Raw genomic sequence first — 6,991 nt, 5'->3', positions numbered from 1 at the left:
ATGCAGACATGCATATTTCGTACTTGTGAATTGGTGTAAGGCCACTTAATGTAATGTAATATTGCTTTTTATACAACAATTCTACCACAAACTAAATAATCTGAAAACACCCCATTATTGTTTAAAAAATTAATTTCGACTTTGTTTTACGCATCAAAAAATTGTTCCATTTTTAAAAGACAGCGTCTTGGTTGCCACATAACCAACATTCCAGATCCCTTCGGGTCTTTGTGTTTTTTTGTGTCTTCGATAGTGAAATAAGGACAGCCGTTTGCATCCTGTTTTAAAATGAAAGTCCGACATAGCTACTGATCCCATTTAGCTGTCCTTTGGTTGTTCTAATGGTGGCATAAAAATCCTGCAGTATTGTGGCGAGATCGGATTTGGCAATGGTTTTCAAATTAATGTCTCTCTTCGTTTCTGATAGCCAGGTGTTAAAACAGTTAACAGCCCATGACGTTTGCTTAACGGTGTTGCTTTCCAAAGGTGTAGTACTTGAGACCGGTCTCGAGACCTTTTTTACGTGGTCTTGGTCTCGTCTCGGACTCGACTGTAATTGGTCTAGGTCTTGTCTTGGTCTCGGACATAGAGGTCTCGAGAGGGTTTGTGCAAAAAACAAGCAGCAAGCAAATGTTCATCACAAAATCTTAGGCTACTATATTTTATTTTGACGCACTAGTAGGCTACACGGCACTCGGCAGTCGAGTAGCAAAATGTTACATTGTATATATTTCCCTAACGGCTGCGCTCGATTCCTGTTGCAATATCAGTAATTAAGTATGTGTGTGTGTGTGTTTGTGTGTATGTGTCTCTGTGTGTGTGTGTGTGTATGTGTCTCTCTGTGTGTGTGTGTGTGTGTGTGTGTGTGTGTGTGTGTGTGTGTCTCTGTGTGTCTGTGTGTGTGTGTGTGTGTGTGTGTCTCTCTGTGTGTGTGTGTGTGTGTGTGTGTGTGTGTGTGTGCGTGTGTGTCTCTGTGTGTGTGTGTGTGTGTGTGTCTGTGTGTGTGTGTGTGTGTGTGTCTGTATGTGTGTGTGTGTGTGTGTGTGTGTGTGTGTGTGTGTGTGTGTGTGTGTGTGTGTAGCCTTCATCGGAAGAGCTGCGGGGGTTTGTATCCTCCTGGCTGTTCAGCGGGGGGTGTTGGGGGGGGACTCATGCGGCGCTCAAAGAGGCCATGCTGAGATGACAGTCACCACCTGCAGCTGGAACGTACTGCTCCGCCTGCCTGCCTTTCTGCATACGACGCAATCCATCCATCGGAAGGAAATGCACTCCGTTGCTATGGCCACGTGTGTAGCGTAGCAACGTGCTCAGTCATGTCTGTGGAGTTGGTTTTGAACGCATCAGAGACAGCATTCTTTCTGTTGCTGCTCTTTTTTCCTTCTCTCTCTCTCTTTCTCTCTCTCTCTTTGTACATTTTTACATTACCCCCCCACCCCGACACCTGAAAATATGATGTCATCTCAAGCATGGATAAACATTTAATTTAATGTACATGAAGCTTGAGGTCTACTAAAAAAAGGTGGGGTTTACCAATAAGTCCATTGGTAGGATTGGTGGTAAACTACCAGGTAACAGGTAGAGGAAGTCAGAGCTCTTCGATTAGAAGCCTCCATCAGGTAAAATGATCCCACATGTGGCCTACAAGAATCAACTATCGCAAATACAGGACAACACAAAAAAGCAGTCAACACTTCACCAGATCTTCTTGACCTAAAGTATGAATAAACTGATATGCACAAATAGCCATTCTCACCTCTCCTGGCCTTGTGCCTTGAGTAAACCTTTGCCATGTTAATGAAATATGCATTTAATGACAGAGAGGAAGAGGATACAGGGGGAGAGAGAGAGACAGAGAGAGAGAGAGGTTATAGAGCATATACACTTCCTCACTAGCTGCCCACACTACAAAGAAATACGCTCCAACTTCAATTTATACATATATCCAAAATTCTTTGAGATCGAAGATCACAAGAAAATTAGATATTTATTAGGAGAAGAGGAAGGTACTACCGTATACTAACTGCGCACTACATACACAACTGTGACAGAAAGAGGAGTGACCACCAGTGATGCCAGTAACGCGTTTATTTTGTCTACGTCTATTTTGACCACTTTTTTCGGTAACGAGTAATCTAACACGCTACTATTTACAAACCAGTAATCAGATCAAAGTTACTTATCTTATCTAAGTTACTGTGCGTTTTTTTTTTTTTTTTTTTTAATTTTCCTTAGTAAAAAGATATATTCTTTGCTTTCTTCTTGTCTTGGGGATTAATGTCATGTAGGCTATGCTCACGTTTTCAGCATGAGCACAATTCACGTGTAAAACCACGCAGCGACACAAACGTAAACAACAATGGAGGTAGAGAGAGAGAGATGCACATTTCATCGGTCATTACTTTGAGTTTGTGTCAGCTAAACATGACAACATTAAGGTACATTGTACATTCTGTGCTGGCGACAAAGTGCTGTCAGCTAGACATCCCAAGTCTCCCGAAGTTTTGGGAGTCTCTCACATATTGATAGCGGCTTCCTGACGCCCGCAAATTACATAAAATCTCCCGGAACCTAGAGCGAACAAGAGCACGCAAGCCAGACCGGACTTCAAATCGCGTGTGCATATGAGTTTAACCAGAGACTTTCTAATGAGGAGACACAGCACTTAAAAAATCCTCCATAGAAATGCATGGGGCTAGTTTGTCACACCAATATGGCCGTTGTCTACACATATCCCACCCCTTCCTCGGCAAAACGTCGACATGTGAATACATCGAGCCAATCATGTGGTGTGATGTGAATACATTGAGCCAATCATATGGTGTGTTGTGAAGACATCGTGCCAATCATGTGTTGTGATCTCGCCGCTGGAGCAAGATTGGTGTCGTGAAGCCTTGCGCACGCGCAGTTCGACCCCAAAGACTGTGCCCGATGAGTGCCCATAAAACGTTGGTATATGGCCGCCGAGTGGAGGGACTTGTCTAAAAGGACTTTGGTTTAACTCGCACACAACGGAGAGGGAGAGAGAGAGGGGTGGTGCGTTTGTGCCTGAAGCGCATCCAAGACAGAGAGCATCCTGGTCTGTTTTGCTAAATCAACCAATCAGTTTTCAGTGTAAGTGTGCTTATATCTCTTTTCTCCCAAACTTAATTAATCAGTTCAGTCAGTGTATCTAGGAACAGGAGCGTCATGGCAGCGTCAGTGCCCCTCAAAAAGGAAGATTTAAGACCCATTTCACATCAGACTACACAAAAGTGTAGGCTACCCAATTGTCTCATAAGATTAAAACATAATGATAGTCTTGCACACTGCACTGTTTGTAACAGCGACTTTAGCATTGCTCACGGCGGGTTAAATGATTGCAAAAGACTTGTTGAGGTGAGTTTAACAAGTGTAATTTCATTTGCATATTACTCAGGCCTATACAAGATGGATAGTTGCCAAGGCTACATGAAAAAAAAAATCTACATATTTTACTATAACAATTTCTATCAATAGGCCTTCCTTATTTGGTGTACTTAGACATTATTGAACAAACATCTGAATTTCAGTATCTAAGTAGGTTAGGTTGGGATGTCTGCTATACATTGCTGACATTACTGTTAAAATGCACTTCCTGTATAGTGAGTATTGGCAAAACCGGTTATCATTTTTATTTTAAGGCGGTGGGGGTGTTGTCGGCAGCTGCTGAAAGTAACTAATAAAGTAACTTGTAATCTAACTTAGTTACTTTTAAAATCAAGTAATCAGTAAAGTAGCTAAGTTACTTTTTAAAGGAGTAATCAGTAATCAGTAATCAGATTACTTTTTCAAGGTAACTGTGGCAACACTGGTGACCACTGAGCAACGCGCCTACATACATGCACACAGTGTATTGATGAAGTGTAAAAAAAGTCTGTAATGTTTGTATATGTTTGTTTGTTTACTTTTTTGTAATGATTATTATACCTGTGAACGCTTTGGCAATGCATCATATGATTTGTTGTGCCAATAAAGTATATTTGAATTGAATTGAATTGAGAGGGGGAGAGAGAGCGAGAGAGAGCAAGAAAGAAAGGGATGCATGAGAATGAATGGGAATGGGGAGTGGAGGCCTCGTATCTGATGAGGAAACACAAGGACAAAGCTGATGAATGGATAGATCGAGCTCGCATTCCACAGGCAGCCTCTCTGGGAAGCACTACAGGGAGTGAGAGAGAGGGAGACAGAGAGAGAGGAGGGAAGGACAAGAAGAGAGAGAAAAAGAGAGAAAGTAAGGAGAGAGAAGAATAGAGAAATGAAGACAGAGGGAGAGAAAGAGAGAGATGGAGAGGGTGATAGAGAGGGGGAGAGATGGTAAGAGAGGGAGAGTGTGAGGTAAAGAGAGGGAGAGAGATGGAGAGAGAGGGATAGAAAGAGAGAGGGGAGGAGATGAAGGTCAAAGTGGTTATCTGATGGTAGGGGGTTGCTTTTTACATGCACAGCACAGTGCACACACCTGGAGTGGAATCAAGTGTCTTTGAAGCAAATTGTTCCAATTCCAGTTCACTGTTTCAACCCCAGTGACAGAAGGCAACGGCAACAGCCGGGGTGGACGCAGTTCGACCTTCACAACCGCTGGGCGTCTGAGCGCTCTCTCTCTTTCTCTCTCTCTTTCTCTCTCTCTATCTCTCGTCATTAACGCCCACTTCCCAACTGGTCTGATCTATGATGCAAAAAAAAGTAGCTCAATGCTCTTGAGCACATACGTAAGCTGGGTTGTACGTTAAGTTTAAGAGCCCATCAGTATGCGTTGGGGGCACGCTGGATGCCTGTGGATAGCTCCGCTTGATTAAAGCCACAAAGGACAGCATTGTGCAGAGGTCACAATATGAAAAGCTACTATAGGTAACCTCATTTTCCTCCTATAAGTGATGACTCACTTCTGCTTGCAGTTACCCCTGTGCTGGTAACCATCCAGGAGTTAAAATGTGTTCTAGTTCTTGTGGGTTTTACGCCTGGGCATTTTTAGGCCCCTTGAGATGTTGTACATTGTTTATTGTTACTGACATCAAGTCATACAAACTAATAAAACATGAATTTAAAAAGGCAGATAGTTGCTATTTCTTATTCCATTTCCCTGAAAGGCAGATAGTTGCTACCTCTTATTCCATTTCTCTGATATGAAAGTGCTGACAGGAAAGTACTTACATATGAAGAGTTTGGTCCCAAAACGCTATATCTCCATTTTTAAAAACAGTAATAAGTTGTGTTATTTAATTGTGTATTACAGGTAATATCAATAAAATTGCAGTTGTGTTGTTTTGATTGAGTAAAGATAAATCAAATAACCCAATTACAATTGTACTGAAATTACTTGGAAAGCAAAATGTAAAAAAAATGATTTATGAAAATGTATTAAAACGGAGGATATAGCATTTTGATACCAAACTCTTCATATACATTATTTTAAGGGCCATTGTCCCCAGAGAAACTTGGGTTAAGTGCCGTGCTCAAGCTTTTAAGATTGAACATTAGTCTGGGGAGTCCGCTGTGTATTTGCTACTGCACAAGAGGCGTGATCAACGGGCATAGTTCAAATGACTCTGTACACAATTCGATAGTCATTCACCAATCTGACCAATGAACCGGGTGACATTTGCAGAGCGACGCGAAAACTCCAGGCTCTCCCGCTATCGTCATCGTTTTAAACCTGCCAATAGGGCGCCAGGTGGATAAGCCAGTTTGTGATTGGCCCCCCAAAAGTGTAAAGGAAGCAGGAGAAAGATATGCACAAGTTTCCAGGGCGGAACAGAAACCGCCGTCAGATCAGGCTGGGTTCACCCAGCCTATAGTGCTCAAGGGCAAAACAGTGGAAGCCGGGAAGCCACAACCTTTCTGACTACTACATGCTAGCCCAGCTCCTTAACCACTGTTGGTTTTTCCCATGAGTTACTGGACTAGTAAGTAGCATGGATAGAAAGGTTACACTTTACTTGACAGTATCGGCAAAAGAGTGTAAACGTTTACGACATAACGCTTCTGTTATTAAGTGTGATTCGTTTTTTGTCATAACAAGTTAGGGTTAGGGTTAGGTTTAGGGTTAGAGTTAGGGTTAGGATTAGGATTAGGGTTAGGGTTAAGGTTAAGGTTAGAGGTTAGGATTAGGATTAGGATTAGGGTTAAGGTTCATGTGTCATGACAGTGTCCTTTGTACATGACAGTGTCATGTTACTCTCAACAAGTAAATACAAGTTTAAGGGGACCTCTAAATACACTATACAGAGTTCAGATAAAGTTCAGATGATTTGAAGTATCCAATCACAACGCAGAGAGGCCATTCCACTGGTGACGTCTATTTTATCTGCACATGGCATAAGCGATAAACATGAAGCCTTCCTTTCTTCTCTTTTCCCCCTTTAATGTTAATGCCCATACATGCATGTCCTTCTGTATGTGTGCTTGCTGACGGCTCACTCAAGCGTTAATGTGAGCATCCATCCAAAATCAAGAGATAATGCAAGCAGGGAAGGAGGGAGAGAGAAAGAGAGAGGGAGGGAGAGAGAGAGGGAGAGAGATAATTTGTGTGCGTGTGTGTGTGTGTGTGTTTGTGTGTGTGTGTGTGTGTGTGTGTGTGTGTGTGTGTGTGTGTCTGTCTGTGTATGCCTGCACATGTGTGTGTAAAGGCAGCAGAGTGTGTCAGCTGATAACAGGCCGAACGGTGCGCATGCATGGAAGTGTGTGTCAGTGGGAAGGTCCCCCAACTGTGTGTTAAAGAGATAACAGGCTCTGACTGTGTATATAAGCAAGTGTGTATTTGTGTGTGTGTGACAGAGAATGGAAGAGAGAGAGAGCATTCTCTGATTCTGTGCACATCACTAACCTCTTTCTCACACACACAAATAAACACACACACACACACATACGCACACACAGACACACAGCAAGACATCTACTATAGCACTGTCCAACCTCAGAAATGCTAGTCAGGTTCTCTGTACACACCTATGACTCATGAAGGATTCCGCCAGATTTC

The sequence above is a fragment of the Alosa pseudoharengus genome, unplaced genomic scaffold, assembly GCF_046254945.1.
Source record: "Alosa pseudoharengus isolate Yale_2024_CS ecotype anadromous, Long Island Sound unplaced genomic scaffold, YU_APseudo_1.1 YU_APseudo_1.1_scf_6, whole genome shotgun sequence".
Lineage (NCBI taxonomy): Eukaryota > Metazoa > Chordata > Actinopteri > Clupeiformes > Clupeidae > Alosa > Alosa pseudoharengus.
The sequence above is the reverse complement of the archived record's forward strand: the minus strand, read 5'-3'. Positions refer to the sequence as shown.